Source organism: Quercus robur, chromosome 5 (assembly GCF_932294415.1).
Source record: "Quercus robur chromosome 5, dhQueRobu3.1, whole genome shotgun sequence".
Taxonomy (NCBI): domain Eukaryota; kingdom Viridiplantae; phylum Streptophyta; class Magnoliopsida; order Fagales; family Fagaceae; genus Quercus; species Quercus robur.
In genome coordinates, this window is record NC_065538.1 from 15,674,594 (window position 1) to 15,695,091 (window position 20,498).

Sequence of the window (20,498 nt, forward strand, 5' to 3'; positions counted from 1 at the left end):
ATTTTTATGTAAAGTTGGAATCGAGTTGCTGCAGGATTTACTGTGTATATCTACCTGGCTCGATCGATCGAGAATTAGACTCGACCGATCGAAAGTCGTGCAGATTGTTTTTTCTGCAGAATTCCCAACTCAGCCCAAGCCCGTTTGATGTGTAGGGTTTTATGTTTTGCCTTAGGTATAAAAGGGAAAACCCTAGCCACGTTTTAGGATGCTCTTTATGCTGTGTGTGTGAATCTTCTATGAGATCTAGAGGTGGTTGCCTTCACATACACTTAGGGTTTCCAAGATTCAAGACTATGTCAAGAAATTGGTGATCAATTCAGTTGCTGTTTCAAGAGCTTAAAGATACACAAGCGGGAGTGCTTGTACTTGCTGGGAATCCAAGAAAGAAGTAGTCTGTGGACTTAGAGCTGTCTCCTAGTCGTGGTAGTAAGTTTTCTACTCGAGGTAGCAACAGGATATTAGTGGTCTAAGTCGCTATTTTGTAAACTTCAATTATTTCATAGTGGATTCAGTTTTACTTTGAGGATAGTTAGGTTAAATCCTCCCCAGGTTTTTACTGATTTGGTTTTCCTGGGTTATCATATTGTTGTTTTCTTTATTTTCCGCAATTTACAATAATATGATATTTTTGTTAACCTAGATTTGATAATTTGACTAAGTAATAACTTGACTAATTAACTAAGTTAATCTGGTTGTGTTTTAAGGGGTCTAAAAACGTACACTTTTCTTAATTTAATATGTTAGGGTTCTAGACCCCAGTTTTTGTAGATTTAATAAATTTTAAGAAAATAATTAATTAGATTAATTTTGATCTTGATTAGAATGATGATCCAATAATTATTTGAAATTGTAATTTCAAAGTAAAAAACCTAGGAGGATTTGACCTAAACAATGCTCAAGGCAATATTTCCATTAAATAGAATCAAAGTTTATACAATAGACTTGACTATAAATCTACTGCTACCTCTCATGTAATACATGCTGGTGTGACCACACATAGGTCCAAATCGATCCTCAGACTCTTCTATTTTGGACTGTTGCACACAAAGTCTCTTGTTTGTGACTTTGAGATCTCCACTCAAAAGTTTTAGATCAACAATTATGGTTAACTAATTTCACATAAACTTCTCTATTTGTGACTCCAAGAAATCCACTTGAAAGTTTTGACCAGCAACTATTGTAGACTGGATTTCTTTATGGCTTCATATCTGCACTATATATGGCAGAAATAACACCACGTTGATCTTTCTCTATGTGCTCTTGAAATCTCACAGGTTGAATAGATAGAGGCTTAGATTAATTTTGAAAGTCTCTAGTATAGTGAGATTAAGAGTAAATTGGTTATACAAACCCTAGCCGCACAAACGGTGATTTCTCTCTCTGAAAAGTCTTTATAGGGATATGTAAAGTCCATATTTTTAGGTTGGCAACCATGAATGAATTGTAGCCTTTATAACTTAATTTATGTCTAGATTTTAGTTTAGAAATATTCAAAAACAAGACAAATGACGTTCTGCACAACCGAAGACTCAAGAAAGTAGGAAAAGATAAGTGCAAAAATAATCTCACTTATCTCGATTGATTGAGATGCACATCTCGACCGATCGAGATTCGTGCAGATCTGAATTCTCACTTTATTTCTCAACCATTAGATCTAGGATTTGGATGGATCTTAACGATATTTAAATACAAACCGTAGAGCACGTTTTTATATATTCAAGAGGGAATGTTTTGTACACAGGTCTGGAGTTTTCCAAACACTTTTAAAGCTACAGTTGGAGACCTTGAGTTAACAAAGATTTGGCTTTAGAGGAAATTTGCTGTAATCAAATCAACCACAATTGATGATCTAAATCTTTGTGTGGAGTCTCAAAGTTACAACAGGAGTGTTTATTTTTATATATTCAAGAGGGAGTGTTTTGTATACAGATCTAGAGTTTTCCAAACACTTTTGAAGCTATAGTTGGAGACCTTGTGTAAACAATAGATTTGGCTTTAGAGGAAAGTTACTACAATCAAATCAACCACAGTTGATGGTCTAAACCTTAAAGTGGAGTCTCAAAGTTACAAATAGGAGTGTTTTTGTGCAACAGTTTCACAATAGAAGAGTTTGTAGATTCGGAGCTGCGTGTGGTTAGGTGACTAACTAGTACATTAGGTAGCAGTAGATTTAGGGTTAAGTCTATTGTATAAATTTCCATTATATTAGTGAAATGTTGCCTTGAGGATTGTACATTAAATCCTCCCCAGACTGTTTACTTTGAAACCACAATTTCAAAAGTTTTCTTGGGTTATCATTTTTGATGTTTATGTGGATTGTGTTTGTCTAATGTTTGTTGAATTCAGATCTAATTTCATAATTAAACACTTTAATTAATTGGCTAGAAATCTGATTGAATCTGATTCTACTTGGGTCTAAAACCCTAACAAGATAGTTTATATATGATGTCCTTTAAATTGCACAACAAACTAATCATGAATCGAGCTTGAAACCAGAAAGTTATAGTATTTTTCACGTTTTGGATTTTTGATAATATCACCATCTCGATCGATCGAACTAGATGTTGAGTTTGAAATTGAAAATCTTATTTGGTCTAGCCAGGAATTGAGCCAGCAGTCAAACTGATGGAAACTTTGTTTTCTTGCTCTAAACTTGATTCTTTCTTGATCTGAACTTGGGTCTTTGTCTTGGACTATAAAATACATCTCTAACCCACCTAAGACACACTCAAAACACTATAAATTGATTACATTTATCGCATTTACCAACTACAAAAATATGGACTCTACAAAATGCATTTTCTTTTCTGTGAAGTTAGAAACACCATTGTTGTGAGTACTAAAACTGTTATTTCTAATGTAAGGTTCCTAAATCTAATGCTTTAATGATATTGGTTTCAATTGTGTGGTTTTATTTTATTTTTATTTTTTGGTTCTAAAATTGATATTCACTTTTTTAGGTCTTATTGTTCTAAGAAAAAAAAATAGTTCTTGTTCGTTTTTAGACCCCTTAAAACACAAGTTGATTAACCTAGTTATTTAGCCAAGTGATTACTTAGATAAATTATTCAAGTCTAGGTTAACACAAGTAAATCATATCTAGTAAATAATGCGGAAAATAAAGAACACAACGATATGATAACCTAGGAAAACCAAACCAGTAAAAAACCTGGGGAGGATTTAACCTAGCTATCCTCAAGGTAAAACAGATCCACTATGAAAGAATTGAAGTTTTACAATAGCGACTTAGACCACTAACATCCTATTGCTACCTCAAGTAGAAAACTTACTACCACGACCACGTGACAGCTCCAAGTCCACAGACTACTTCTTTCTTGGATTCATAGCAACCACAAGCACTCCCACTTGTGTTTTCTTTAAGCTCTTTATGCAGCAATTGAAGTGATCACCAAGCTCTAGACATCAATCTAGATCTTGATAACCCTAAGTATGTATGAAGGCAAACACCTCTAGATCTCACAAGAGATTCATACACACAGCATATCAACAACCTTTAAAACGTGGTTAGGGTTTTTCTTTTTATACTAGAAGCAAAACATAAAACCCTACACGTCATATGGGCTTGGGTTTGAGTTGGAAAATTTTGTAGAAAAACAATCTGCATGAGCTTCGATCAATCGAGTCTAATTTCTGATCAATTGAGCTTTGCAGATTTACACATTAAATCCTACAGTACACTCGATTCCAACTTTACACGTAAACACACTTTGAGCAGCCTAAATCTAGACTAAATGTTTTGATCATAGTTTGCCAACATATACATAATGAAGTTCTAATACATTAGTTTCTAATTCCTTAGAACCTAACAATTCTTATTAATTCAATAAAAATAATCACTTCAGAATTATATTGAACAAGATTAATGCCTACAGATAGTGAAACACAAGTACATCATTAGATTTTATGTAACAACACTTGTGAAGGCGATACAAATAGATGATTAATTTAGCATAAGTATGTTAATATCAAAAATATTATCTTTACAAGTGAATTGGATTCTACAATGGTTTAAAAAAATAGGAACGGTTAAAGAAAGAAAAAGGGACCAGTTCCAGCTTTTTTCCGATTCTCAACCAATTTTCACTGGTTTTTATTTTTATTTTTTGGCTGGTTTTTCCAATTTTATCGAATCGGTTCCATGTCCAATTCCCAATTCAACCAATTGAACTTGTTGATCAGTCCAATTTTTGAAACAACGGATTCTACAAAATACATTAGTACCTTTATAATAAAAAATAATCGTGGTTATTTAGTATTGAAGTGACCATTATGATCCTTACATCAATAGCTGTAAAGACATACATGAATAAGTAATTCTTACAGTTGGAATATATTTAAGTATCCATTTGGATACACGTTTCTGCGTTCATGTTTGGACGTTTGTGCATTTTACTCCTTTTATTTTTTTTTTCCTTTTTGGCATGCGTTTCAGGAGCAAATAACACTGTTACGGTTACTGTTCATGAACAGTAGCCGTAATAATTGACTTTTCAGCATATTAGTGGGTCTCATGCACTATTCACGGGACTCATAAATCTCACTTTTCAACAAGTTTTTCATTAAAAATGGGTCCCACGGTACTATTCACACATTTAAAAATTATTTTGCTACAGTGTTTTCAGTTTTCAGTTTTCAGTTTCAGCAAAATAAGTTCTATCTAAACGGATCTTAAGTGTTCGTTGGGTAAAGATTATTTTTGCAAATTTATTTTACTATTCATTTTATTTTTGCTACTATTTATAGGTAATGTTGCACTTTTTGGTACTATTTATAGATCTCACTGTATTATTTCAGTTAATTTTTAACTTTATCTACAGTATTTTCAACAAAAAGTTTTCAATTTCAACAAAATAAGTGGATTCCAAACAGATCCTAAATATATGTATTTAGACATCATAACGCAGGCAATTATATTTATGTTTTAATGATACTAGCAAAATATCATTGTCTTCACAAACTCTTCAATTTTTTTTTTTTTTTTTTGACAAACTCTTCAAACCTATATGTCAAATTAGATATTTAACATGTGGCAAATTAAAGAAAAAGGTTAGTAAAGTTCAGAAAAATAAATTTTTTATAATAATTAAATTTTTTATAATAACTATTTCGTGGACCAAAAGGAGATCATTTTGTTGGTTAGTTTAATATGTTTAAAGAAATGAATATTGAGTCATTGTAGCTGTCAAATATAGTGCTTGACCTAAATTAGACAACTGGTATATTACTGTCACACAAGTCGGCATTTCTCTAAACTAAGTTCATTTCTCTAAACCCTTTTTTTACTGATTCATTTCTTTCCTTTTTTTTTTTTTTTTTTTCTCCTTTATCTAGTTAAAATGCCAAGTTCCTTTATGTTAATATGAAAATGTCAACATAAACTTCAAGAATGAAGAATTTAGTAACTTGAAAAGCTAATTGAATTTTGTTTTGATATTTGTGTTTTGGTAATATATAGATTTTTTAATAACCCTCAAAAGAAGGTTATTGTTCTTTTATCCATTTTAAGTTTTTCAAAGGTTGCCAATCCTTGATAAAGATAAAACATTTATTTCGAGGGTCATGTAGGCTGTTGAAATTTCATTTTCAAGGGTTACGAAGGTTGTAGAAATTTCCGTTTTGAGGGAATTTGTTTCAAAGGTCATCAAGGGTGAGTTAAACCCACAAAATAATAATTTTTGAGGGCTTTAAATACTTTTTTCAAGGGTCAAAACCCTTGAAAAAAACCAACTTTGTTGTAGTATATAGAACTACATGTTTAAAAAGTTTATAACTAAAACTGTGAAATGCAAGGGCGAAAGTAGTTAAATGTTTGCCAAATGGCCAATTCCTTGGTAATTCTCTTCATTTAACCCTCAACATCATCAAACCATTGTATTTATGTCAAATTTTTATTTCATTTCTAATGAAGCAAATAAAATACTCTATATGTACGCAAAACATTTAATTATATTTCTAATTATTTATAGTATTTCTTTTCTATTCAAGAAAAAATGATAGTGCTTTTTAATGAAGAAATATTAATTTATTTTTAGATTTTTAATGAGGTACATGCATTCAATTCTAGTTTCTAAGTATTAATTTTCTATCAACTATGCACTAATTAATATAAAAATGGAATTAATATATTTTTAAATTTTTAGTTTTTTAGTTTTTTTTTTTTTTTTTTTTTTGCGCTTACAATGCCACTTGGTAGAACCTTAGACTACTATATGTGGTGCATATATATGTATGGGACAGGATTAAGTGCATGTATAAATTTTTGTTGATGTTATAACATTCAATATTTTTTACTATTTCCAATAGCTTATAACTTAATTGGTTGACACTTTTTTGTGTGTCTAACAAAAGTATTCATGGTTCAAATCCGTCCACCCCCAATTATTCAATTACCAAAAAATTAAAATTTTTATTAGTTTAATATATTCAAAATTGCATTGTTGGATCACACATTTTCATTGTCATGAACATGTATGCCAATTTCGTGGTAATCTAATCTTATTCACTATTTGATTAGATATTTTCAATTAAAATAGTTATTAATCTCTAATCATCTTAATATTTTGCAAATATGGAGAATAAAAAAATATATAATATTTGATGTCAATTTAGATTTTTTTTTAACTCATTTTGTGAAATATAATATATAGTTGATGATGCGTAACATAATTCAAAATTAATCTTAAACATTAATACACATAATGGGTAATATATAAAGTCATAAACTATAAAAATAATTTCTTACTAAAATTTTCAAAACAAACATAGTGTACTTGTATAGTGGATCTGCTAGTTATGGACAATAATTAGGCTTAATTCATTCAATTTGCAGAGTTTTAAGATTGTGACTTCTCTTTGAGCAATAGCTTCTATCACAAAAGGAAATACTTTCATTCCATCAAAATGATCTCTATCCAATTAGTGCCCGCAAGAAATAGATGTCAGTTGGAAAAGTCTATCATCCTTCGATGCAATACATAAAGCCAAGTATATCCTGTATGATTTTAAAAATGAATTGGAAAATACTAGAGTTACTACCTGTAAAGTTGTGATTTACAACTATTTTGTGTTGGCTTTAATTTCGTGCCAAATTTGATTGCACTTATGTTCAATCTTTTGTACCCTGTATTTTATGTGAGATTTTATTGTAAGGGTTGTGTGTGAGAGAGTGTGAAGACTTAAGGCAATTGAAGACCAAAGAAGTTTTCATGGGTAGCTCGCGAGTAGCCTTCCTGCGAAATGAAGCGTGTGCTCAGCACATGACTGGAATGCAAAGAGTCATGACAAATGGTGACAGCTGGTTTTCGCGAGTGTCTCGCTGGTAAGGCCTTTCTAGGAGATACTAGCGAAACATTCTGTTTTGCCAATTTGTCATATCTGATACACTCTATCCCTACCCACACTATATATACCCACATTACTCACATTACCCCACATATGTTGAGGAGTGCTTTTAAGGAGAAAACTTTAGCCACAACCCTTGAGAGTTAGAGATTATTATACCCACAATCCTTTACACAATTTATTGTGGTTTTCCTTAACTCCTACCTCTCCATTTCCAAATCCTTGAGAGGTTGATATCCTAAACACTTACCACACCCATCTTGAGTGTAAACTGAGGTTTTGGTGCTGCTAGGAAGCATTGGAAGAAGCCATTTGTTTGGTGGATGCAATCAGGCTGAATTGCGTGATCCAGAGAGTTTGAGAAGACAAGGTTTAGCAAAGTCAGTTGGTAGCAGGAGCTTGGAGGGCTTGAGTACATGGGATAGACTAGGCTTGGAGGGTCTTTTGTTATTCGTGTACTCCAAATTATTCTCTAGTGGATCGATTTACCACTTGGAGGGCGGCGGAGAGGTTTTTCACCGAGTACTTCGGTTTCCTCTTCGATAACACATTGGCGTGTTATCTTGTGTTTGCATCCTTCTTCCCTACTCTTTTAACTTTCATTTTACTGCTGTGATTTGATGAATATGGCTTAGAGTAGTTATATTGTTTATCCACTCGCATTTAATCTATTCTGCACTTCGTTTAAGTTAGAATAATATCAATCGAGCCGTAATTTTTAATTTGGGGGTCTAAACAGCTCCTGTGTTTTCACACATTTTCAAGCTTTTACTACCAATTTTTTCTAAAACATTTTTACAACCTGAGGTGATTGTTGGAAATATATGAGACTAATTAACAAAACCAATAGAGTAAAATCAAGAGATTAGAGGAAACTTATCGATGATAGAGAGAGTCGAGGCTTGGAACTCAATCCACTGTCATAAGAAGTGATTTTGCCCCACTGGAAGCAATTTATCCTTGGTGTAGAAATGGCTCCAGCGATCACCCTCTAGGATTCAACGACAAGCTATGGTTATGTGCACTCGCAAACCAAAGCTTTGAACTCATATTAATGTTCACAAAAGTTGAAGGAAGAGTAAGACACAAAATTAGGAATTTGATTGCTATTTCATATGTATTAAGACACATCCTTACCTCTGTTTTTATAAAAGTATAAAAAGGTTAACATAACACATCTTTATAAATTTGTTGTGATAAATGTCCCCCCTAAAATTTCTCTTTTTAATCTTTCTTTTTGCAGCTACATAATTAAAGGTTGATTGCTGTGTATTTGGGATTGTGTCGAGGCAAAGGAATGAGCATGTTTTAAGATGAAAATAAGGAATAGATTAGAGAAATTGGTGGACCAGATGGTCTGATAACAGAGGGGAGAGTTTAATTCTCACCTACCACCCTCGTGTGAAGTCATCTTAGGTCTTAAATGACCCAGTTATTAATCCTTTATTTATTTTTCCCAATTTTAATTTGAAACTTCTCCAACAATCTATGCAAAACTGTCACATTTTGATACTTGTTTTCTCATATTAGTTTGTAGGCAAACTTTGTTTATATGTAAACTTAATAGATCAAAATGACAAAAATGAAACTTAAAAAACTAAAATGACAAAAGGAATAATTTGTATTTTTACTTTTTTTATTTATTAGACAATAATGAATCAATGGCATGGGAATCTACAACCAGTTTCACAAAATTACATTCATAATTGCTGAAATAGTAGTTTGTGATTTGTATATAGTAACAGTGATGTTAGTGGAGAGTGGAGACTCTGTGTGAAATTAATGCAGTATAAATCACAATTGGTTATCTCAAAAAGATGTTAAAGTATTTTAACTACAAACTTTTAACCAAATGAATGGAAGGTCAACTTGGTCATAGATATGAGGAAAAAGTTTGCTTACAAACTAGTTTTTAGGCTATTACTACAAACTCCCAATAAAAAATTAAAACATCTACATATTTTAAAATTTTGACTATTGGATTGCATGTTTTTTATGTTCTTAACATATATGTCAAATTTTGTTCAAATTGGATATTATATACTATTCAATGCATAAACTTATTTTTATGCATAGTTTAAGACTACAAAAATTTAAACATTTAATTGATGAAAAAATTATTGATTTTTGATATTCTTAAAATTTTGCAAGCATGAATAATGAAATAAGAAAATGAAATTTAATAGTGGATTGTCATAATATGCATCTAATAAAAATATTATATAGGAGACTTTATAGTCATTGCCTACAAACTAGTTAAAGGCAAACTTTGTTTTGTTTTGTTTCGTCTTGCTTTTTTTTTTTTTTTTCATATTTTTTAAGAATACTCTCCCTCTGCGCTGCTGATTGAGTGGATAATGTTATAATTATAAATCTTGCTACCAAAGCCTTCGTGAAGGCCAAAGGATCGGAGATCCAACAGAAAGGTTTCAACGCGGCTCCAATAACAGTACTTATCAGCGGCTGGTAAAGATTGAATCACTAACAGTAACATGGATGGAGCCAAACAAGTGATCAGTGCAGCCAATTTGAAGGTTTAACTTTAAGCATGGCAGCGGTGAGCTTTGCACCTTTGTCCTGAAAATTGAAGTGATCAATTTTTGAATATTTGTAGTGATAATTTGAAACTGTTTTTTTTTTTTTTTTTTTTTTTTTTTTTTTTTTTTGAGAATGAGATCATTTAAAACATTGGTTATGTTTATTATAATATTACCAAAAAAAAAAAAAAAAAACAGTAATTTATCTTAATAAAAAGATGAATCGACCAATATGATAAATCTAGCACAATATTACAAACATATAGCCTATTAAAGCATTCCCATCAAAGGTTCTAAAAAATTTAGCATTTAACATCTCAGAAACCAACTTTATAATATATAACACATCACTTTACAATATCCCTTAGAGCAATTGCATCAGTTGAAGCAAAATTTTTTCCATTTTACACCTCTAAAACCTACTTTTTCTATTTTACACTTTCATTTTCACAAAACACTCACATCAGTTTTTTTGTTATATTTCAACTTCTCTCTCCTAGGCTCTCAATAGTCTTTGGAAAGTGGAAGCTCCCAACTTACGTTCTTCATACGTAAGATCCAAACCCCTCGAATCAATTTATCTTTGATTGTAGTAAGGGATTTTTCTTTCTTTCCACCATCTTTTCTTCCATATTTTCCACTTATAATCATCTACCACCAAGATATGGATGCGACATTGGAGGAACTTTGGAAGAAGTTCACTCTTTCAGAGGAGGAACAAGGTGTTTTGTCAGTTAATGCTCAGGATGTCGCTCAATCAAAAGAACAAGCTCAGTTCAGCCTTTTATTCAAGCTACAAACCAACAGGGATTTTAATAAGGAGGCTTTCAAATCCACCATCCAACAGTTGTGGAGAGGCTCTCAACGTGTATCTATCAAAGAAGTGGGGGACAATCTATTTTTGGCAATCTTTGATACGGAGGATCATATGAATGATATTTTAGACAGGAGTCCGTGGTCTTTTGATAAGAGGTTGGTTATGTTGAAGCAGTTCACTAATGATGTTAGCCCTGAAAATGTCACATTTCAACAATCTCCTTTTTGGATTCGGGTTTTTAACATCCCAATTAAAAGTATGAATGCAACAGTTGGTAATTATATTGCCAATGAAGTTGGCGTTCCTCTTTTAGTTGATGCTCCTAAAAGTGGCCTAGCATGGGGTCCCTTTCTTCGTATAAGGGTGGATATAGATATTACAAAGCCATTAATGAGGGGAAAGATGATACAGATAGAAGGAATGGAGAAAGGGTGGGTTCATTTTAAATATGAAAGACTTCCAATTTATTGTTATCGGTGTGGAATTCTGGGACATCAAGAGAGAGAATGTCAAAAAGCCAAGAAGGGTTGCTTTACTGTAGAGGAAGGAGATTTTCAATTTGGGCCTTGGTTACGTGTTGTGGGTCCTAAACTCAACCGGGGAAGGAATTCTTTCAGCAAAACAAAACAGGGAGAGGTCAATACTGACTTGGATCTGGATTCTGATGAGGAAACAGGGGATGGGTACCTTTCTCATAGTCCTGGCCAGCAGCAAAAGCCATCGCCGATCAGTAAAACGTCCGGCGAAATCATGCCAGCTATTTCGATAGATGATGCTGCTGAAAATACGGGTTGCCAGGTAACATCACGATCTCAAAATCCTAATTTGAAATTAAATGATAGATTTCATTCCCATTTACCAAATCCCGAAAAACCCACTTCCCTGTCATCCCCAAACTCCAACCGAACAGAGAATCCCCCATCTATCTCGGATACAATTTCAAAAAATTCTATCCCCAATCCCATTGAAAACAATACCCACTTACCTAACCCCGGAAAATCCACTTCCCCTTCATCTTTAAACTCTAATAGGATAGAAATACCAAAATCGAAAAGTTTGGAGAGTTTCCCATCCATCTCGACACCCAATTCAAAAATCCTTATCCCTAATCCCATGTAAAACAATTTACACAAAAATCCATCAATTCAAGTGAACCCAAACCCACATAATTTAGGCGGTGTAGTAATCCTTCCTGTACCCGATGACAGCTCAGAGAATTCTAAGGAGACAGAACTTGAAAATTTGGATGGGGAGTGTTTAGTTGAGGATACTGAAATGGAATTATCCCCAGATTGTAGTGAGGAATCTTTGGGCCACATCAAAACCAGTCTCCGATCCTGGAAACAGTTAATGAGGAATTCAAATCCCAACCCACTCCCTGTTGATAGTAAGAAGCCTATGTTTCCAACCCACATTAAACGGACTAATTCAAACTCTTCCTCAATTGAATACCCGAGACCCAAAAAACTAGCAATTGAAAGGCTTGTTGAGGATACTCTCCCCCCATGTCAACCTCCATGAAAATACTAAGCCTCAACTGTCGTGGGCTTGGGATCCCAGAGGCAGTACAGGAGCTCTGTTGCTTGATAAGCGCGGAAGATCCCAAACTTCTTTTCCTCTCTGAAACTAAACTAGACAGTGATGGTTTTAGGAGACTAAAAAGGAAAATTGATTTTCAGTAAGGTTTTGAAGTAACTCGGGTTGGATTAGGAGGTGGTTTAGCTCTTTTGTGGCGTGATAATGTGGATATTGATGTTCTATCATCTTCTCCACACCACATTGATGCTTTGATAAACAGAATGGCGTCGTTTGGCATTTCACTGGGTTTTATGGACATCCTGAAACCTCAAGAAGAGGGGAGTCTTGGGAGTTAATGCGTTAGTTACATGCATCACTTTCTCTTCCTTGGTTCTTGATTGGAGATTTCAATGAAATTCTTCATTGTGATGAATACTGGGGTAGTGGTTCTCGACCTTTCAACTAGATAGCAGAATTTACCAGAGTAGTAGATGATTGTTCATTAATGGATTTGGGCTATAGTGGTCCGAAATTCACTTGGTGCAACAGGAGATTTAAGGGGAATCTGGTTTATGCAAGATTGGATAGGGGTTTACATAATTTGGAATGGATACAACTGTTTCCTCAATCTAAGTTGTCTCATGTCCCATTTGGTTTCTCTAACCATATGGCATTGTTGGTGAAACTCCAAACAGTTGCTGCAAACCCCCCCCCCCCCCCCCATCAGAAAACATAGGATGTTTCGCTTTGAAGCATTTTGGATGCGTGATCCTAATTGTGAAGATATTATCAGATCCAGCTGGGATTCTTTGCAATGGGGTACTCCTATGTTTCGGGTCATACAGAAGATTAAGGCAGTAAGGGGGGCTCTTCTTTAGTGGGGAGGTGGTAGTGCACGGGGACTTATACATTCTATTACCACAAAGCAGGAATTACTTGCCAATCTGGAGTTAGAATGTCACTCAGATCCCGCAAATCAGCAATTATCTCATGCAAGAAATGCCATCAGATTGGAGCTTAATGAATTAGTGGCTCAGGAAAATACTTATTGGCATCAACGATCCAAGATCTCATGGATGAAAGATGGAGACCAGAATTCAAAATTTTTGCATGCGGTGGCTTCCCAAAGAAAAAGGAGGAATGAGATTCAAAAACTACAAGACTCGGATGGTAGATGGTTTTCCCAACAGTCTGATCTAGAGAGGGTGGCAACTGACTACTTCCAGTCAATGTTCACTAGTGCTTCTACTAGTTCTGTCTAGCATGTAATTAATCACGTTCGTGAAGTGGTTACCCCGGATATGAAAGACATGTTATTAGCTGAGTTCACTCATGTGGAGGTAAAAAGAGCTCTATTCCATATGCATCCTACAAAAGCACCGGGGCCTGACGGTATGAATCCTTTATTTTTCCAGAAATATTGGAATATTGTAGGTACTGATGTTTCTAATGCTGTTCTTGATTGTATTAATTCTGGTAATATCTTGCATAGTATCAATTTCTCTCATAAAACTCTGATTCCAAAGAGAAAAAATCCAGAAAGTATGTCTCATTTCCGGCCAATCAGTCTATGCAATGTTATTTTCAAGATTGTTTCTAAAGTCCTAGCTAATAGGCTTAAGCTGATTCTGGGGAGCATCATATCTGAATGTCAAAGTGCTTTTGTAGCAAATAGAATAATCACAGATAATATTCTTATCTCCTTGAAGACTTTGCATTACATGAAGTCTAAACGCCATGGAAAGACTACACATATGGTGTTAAAGCTTGACATGAGCAAAGCGTATGACAGTGTTGAATGGGACTATCTAAAAGCATTGATGTTGAAGATGGGGTTTCATAAAAAATGGGTGGATTTGATCATGGCTGGGATTTCATCTGTTTCTTACTCGGTGTTGGTAAATGGGGCACCTTCTGGATTTATCAAACCCTCTAAAGGCATTCGTCAAGGAGACCCTTTGTCCCCGTACTTGTTTCTATTATGGACTGAAGGATTCTCGGCATTATTAAGGTATGCAGCCCATCATGGGGATTTACATGGAGTTAGTTGTTCTCAGAATGGACCTTCGATCACCCATCTCCTCTTTGCAGACGACAGTTTGCTTTTCTGCCAGGCTTCTTTATCGGAGTGTCATATTATCATGGAAATTCTTCAGGCTTATGAAACTGCATCTAGGCAGAAGATAAACAGTGATAAAAGCTCTATTTTCTTCAGTGATAATACTCCTCATTCATTATAGGAAGAGATCAAGCTTTTCTTCAATGCTAGTTCCAATGTGCCTTTGGAAAATTATCTTGGTTTACCTCCTATAATTGGCAGAGGTAAGAAGCAAGCTTTTAATGACATCAAGAGTAAAGTTCAATCCAAACTTGAGGGTTGGAAGGGTAAACTATTGTCACAGGCCAGCAGGGAGATTCTTATAAAATCAGTGGCACAAGCCATCCCAATTTATGCTATGAACTGCTTCCTCCTTCCACTGGGGCTGTGTGATGACATCAATTCCATGATGGGGAAGTTTTGGTGGGGGCAGAAAAATGAGGAAACAAAAATACACTGGCTGAGTTGGAAGCACGTGTCTAGCAAAGAAGGATGAAGGTTTGGGGTTTCAGGATCTTAAATGTTTTAATTTAGCTTTACTAGCTAAACAATGCTGGCGGCTCCTTCACAATCAAGATTCTTTGCTCTACAAGATTTACAAAGCCAAGTATTTTCCTAATATCTCCTTTCTTGAAGATACTGTTCCGAGTCACCCCTCCTATGCTTGGAGAAGCATTACTCATGGGCGAGAACTTATCAAACAAGGAAGTCGTTGGAGGGTTGGTAATGGTTTGTTGATCAACATCTGGGCTGACAGGTGGCTGCCATCTGATACCAATCAAAAAGTCCTTTCTCCTCGGACTATTTTACCACCTAAAGCAAGAGTTGCAGATCTTATGGAATTTTCATCATTCCAACCTAGATGGAGAACCATGCTCATTGATACTATATTTTATCCTTTTGAAGCCCTACTCATAAAAGCCATTCCTCTTAGCCCGCGAAGACCCGAGGATTCTCTAGTTTGGACTAGAAACAGATCTGGGGCGTTCTCTGTCAGAAGTGCATACTTTTTACAAATTGAGATTGAAAGAAAGTCCTCTGGTAATGAAGCTTCATCATCCAACCCAGCTCGGCTTCACTCATTCTGGAATGGCATTTGGTCTGCTCAGGTTCCTCCGAAGATCAAACCATTCATCTGGAGAGCATGTAATGACAGTTTACCGACTCGTACGAAGCTATTTGACAGGAAGGTGCTGCATTCTTTCTCTTGTGTGCTTTGTTATGAAGAAGCTGAAACTTGAGATCATCTTTTTTTGGAGTGTTCATTTGCTCAAGCCGTTTGGCTGCAATCTCCTCTATTGAATGAGTATAGGCTCTATCCAAAGATGAAATTCGTGGATGCAATGAATGCTGCCATTCAGAAATTATCTGCTGCTGTCTTTGATACATTGTGTATAGCTTGTTGGATGATTTGGACATGCAGGAATAGAGTTGTTTTTAACAACAAGGCTCCTTGTTATCATGGGCTATGGAATCGGGCTAACCTGTACAGAATGGAGTATGTAGAAGTACAGCAGAAAAACATGCAGGACAGCAGTTTGAAGGCAGCAAGGTGGATTCCCCCTCAGTCAGATGGTATTTATAAACTTAATGTGGCTTTTTCCCAATCAAAACAGTCATCTTCAGTGGGTATTGGGCTCATTATCCGAAATAATATTGGAGAAGTGTTAGCGGCTGCTTGTGATAAAGGTGTGAAGGAATTGAACCCACTGTGTACTGCCGCTTGTGTGGTGAGGAAAGCTTTACTGTTCTGTCAAAGTACAAGCTTTTCCAATGTGCAGGTGGAGTGTAATTTTGCAGAATTGGTGGACTTTCTGAACTCTGATCGAATATGCTCTCTAGAGGTGGCGTGGATTTTGGAAGATATTGCCATTATTAAGGATAGTTTTAATTTTATTTCTTTTTCTAGTATCCCTTTGAGATGTAATTGAGCTGCACTAGCTTTAGCTAATGCTGCAAAAGAGAAAGAGGAGGTCATTGTTTGGTTAGAAGAATGCCCCTCTTTTCTCTTCCCCATTGTACAAAGTGATATACATCAATAAAGTCTACTATCGTTTCTGCTCAAAAAAAAAAAAGTTTGTTTGTTATACACCTTTATTCAAATAAAATATTAATTTTTTTACCATTTTTTATTATTTTCTTTAGTGCCTCTCTCTCCCTCTCAGACCCAACCGCCATCATCATCATTACCCAAACAGTGAACCACTCAAGATCAAACCAACCCAAGATCAAAAAACCATTCAAGACCAAACCAACCCAAGATCAGAAACCCATTTAGGCCAAAACCCACTCAATCCAAAAGCCAAATCATCACCCACCCAACCTGAAACCCACTGATCAAACAACGAGAAATCAGTGAGTTGACTGGCAGCAATTTGATCAGGCTTCGTGTGGCAATGATTTGATGTCGATCGACGGCAATGGTTTGATCTTGATCAGCGAGTTGATGGGTGGCAATGGTTTGATCTTGATCAAATGAGAAAAACGGAGAGTGATGAGAGAGTGATCGGCGGCGATTTGATCAAGCGGCGTGTGGTTTGATGTTGATCGGTGGCAGTGGTGTGATGTTGATCAAGCGAGTTCTTTGTGCAGCAATGGTGTGATGTTGATCATGAAGAGGGAGGCGAGAGGGAGAGTGAGGTGAGAGCAACAGAGACAAAGAGAGAGAGAAAAAAATTACTAAAATATTTATGCAAGTGCTACAGTAATCGTCCATATATGCACGGTTATGCATAAATGCACAATTTTACACCCACTGATGTGGGTTTTTTTTGGGGCCAAAATGTGTAAAAGGAGTACCTTTTTCTATTTTGCAAATCTTTCCACAAGCTAATGAAATTGCTCTATCAAAACTTCCATTTTTTTTTTTAACACTTCATTTAAATATTCTTTCTTTATTATTTTTTATTCTTCCTCTCTCTCCCTATTTCTCTCTTTCTCAACCCATTGCCGCCACCAGCAAACCCACTAAGCAAAAAACACACACAGAGCAAACCCACATCCCAATCCACCATTGCCAATCAAACCACTAAGAAAAAAACACACACACACAAGAAACCCACAAAACTCCAAAACCACAACCATAATAGCCAACCAACCACCACCATCAATCACCCACCCCTACCACCATGGCAACCCTCCACTGCCACCATGAATCTGACCTACAATGAAAATCCCTGGCAACAACAGCAAACCCACCACGGTAACCCTCCACCGTCGATCTATTGCTCAACCCACCACAACAACCCTTCAATCCGAATTCAACCCACAACATCAAAGCCACCACAGAAAACCTCCACAAAAGCCACAGGAACCCATCACGCCGAACCAAAACCCAATAGATCGGTGACCAAAACCCACAAGAACCCAATAGATCAGTGAACCAAAATCACAGTCATTGGACCATCGCCGCCACCATCACCCACAACCATTGGACCATCGTCGCCACCACCCATGACCATTGGACCATCAAACCACGACCCACAACCCAAAATCAAAACCACAATCATCGGACCCACGATCTATGACCATCGGACCACAACCCACGATGGCCCATAATCTAGACCACAATCATTAGTGGACCACAATCGCCAAACCACAAAGAGAGAACAGAGAAGAAAGAAGTAAGAGAGGAAAGAGAAAGAAATGAGAAAGAGCCGTTGGGGGTGAATAAAAAACCTTTTTTTTTTTTTTTTACAATCCAACTACAATAGGATATCAAAGATGAGATTGCACTGTAACTCAATGCTAAAAATTTTAAGATTTATCATATTTGATGTAGGTGTGCTTTTATCATTTGAGATGCTAAAAGTGCTAAAAAAATAGCATTTAGCATTTTTAACACCTTTGATAAGAATGCTCTTATGACAATCCATAGGTACAACTTTTAACACTCATCATGTGTTCAATTGAAGTCCAATATGAATTAACAGGAGATTACAATAAAAGCAAATAATAAAACTTAGGTACATTTCATTAAGTTTTCCAATTAATATCAAACACCCAACTATTAGGATTAGTGCTCTTAAATCATATTATATGATGCTATGTATGATATTAAGTATGACATTATGTATAACTTAATATTGTGATTAATAAATTTGTTTTGTTATTATCTAAAATAATGGTAACATGAATATTTAGACATTATCATATAGTCCATGAGATGTGTAGTATGTGATTTATGTGAAAAGTTACAGAAGATATAAATCACAAGTTCTTTGTAAACTCAGAATTATAGTTCGTAGTCGGTGATGAAATTGGGCATTTCATCTATGAAGACTATAACATATCAACTAAGATGATTTGTCTTGATCATGGAAGTGGAGACTTCTAGTTGATATGTTGATATGTTTTAAGAGTTAAGACATATTGAACTGGACCGCTATGAGATTCATTATTCTCCTAATGATTGTCAATTGAATAATAAATCTCACGACTTCTATTTACATAAACTCTTAATCTTGAGAGAATAATGGACTTGATCATGAAGTGTAGGTTGCTTTGATATATCAGGAGTGAGATCTAAGGTAACGGTCAAAACCTCAGTATGTTGGGCAACCACATTTAGTGTTGATGGAACATATATTCTCAAGATGAAATTCATAGTCTCTGAACAGAGATAAGTTTAATGGGTATTGTTATTCAGAGTGTTAGGCCTAACCACTTTAGTAAGAAATTACTAAAGTATATATTTATGGAATTGGATTTAATAAATATATGATGAATAACTTAAAATGATCAAGAATTAAGATGTAGTAAACTACAAAGTGGCAGTCTTCATTTATGACTTTGTATTACTACGAATATTTTATGAAGGGGTTGCATGTACAATAAAGTCTTGGGATATAATTTATTAATAAAGTCTAAAGTGCAATTATATTTATATAGTGGTATTAAATATAATTAATGGTAACTTTGGACTTGTCAAGAGTTGACAGAAAAACCCAAGGCTCATTGGAGCTAGTGTCTTATTTGTTCCCTTTTGGTCCCACTCTAAGCCACATACTAAAACCCAATTGGAAAGACCCACAAGGCCAGCCCAATTAGATAATCAGTTGTAAGAGGAGAAACATACAGATTTTTTGAACAAACTCATAGAAACTGATTAAGAGACCACACTTCTTGGGCGTTAGTGGAATTGGAGTGAAGATTAAAGGTGTTCTCAAGAACTTTCGATCTTTGGTTTTGAATTTCACCACACCAAGTTACGCTCTCTTGTTCTTATATTCTGAAACTTACATAGCACATGTTATCAATTTTGAATGAAGTAGATCCGTTAATTTTCCACTGCATATATGCATATTTCCATCGCCAACAATATTAGATTTAATTTTCATTGAAAAAGATGACATTATTAATCCTTCATTCATCGATGCAATTATGTATTTGAATCTAATTAGGGAATGTAATGTAGAGAATATCAGGAACTGTATCTAATTTTTACCCCAATTCAAAAACAGTTTGAGATCCAATATTCCAATCTCATTTTTGGACAAGTTACCTTGCTAAAGGAATGAGTTCCGTAATCATATTCATACTGACCATTTCAACTAAATAATTTGATTCGCCTGCCCTTTGAGCTAATTTAGATTTCAAACACTCCTTTAGTTTCATCACCACCTCACTCATGGATGGCCTTTCGGTGGAGGTAGAAGACACACAAGCCATTGCTATTTCAATAGTTTTCCAAGCAGAGTTAATGTTGAAATCTCCACACATCCTTGGATCAACTATATTTTGAATATCCCCTTTATCAAGCATGATTCTCACCCATTGGCTTATGTGAATGTTTTCATCGGATCTTTCTATCACAGGTCGACTTGTAATTATCTCCAAAAGAACAACTCCAAAACTATAAACATCACTTTTCTCAGTCAACCTATATGAAAGGGAGAACCTACAAGCCAAATGAAAATTTTCTCAGTCACTTTTCATCACTTTTCTCAGAAAAAATGAAAATTTATTATAAAAAAAAAAGTTAATCAAATTAACTCATTGCTCATTGTTAACCTTGTGCTACATCCGTTGCAATATTAAGCCTTGCTTCCCAACTCAAGATATTAGTATTCTTACACTACAAGAAAAATGTCCATTAGCGACCAAGAATTTTTTACGGACCCAGAAAGCCCTCTCAAAAATCTTATTTGTGATGGCAAAATAA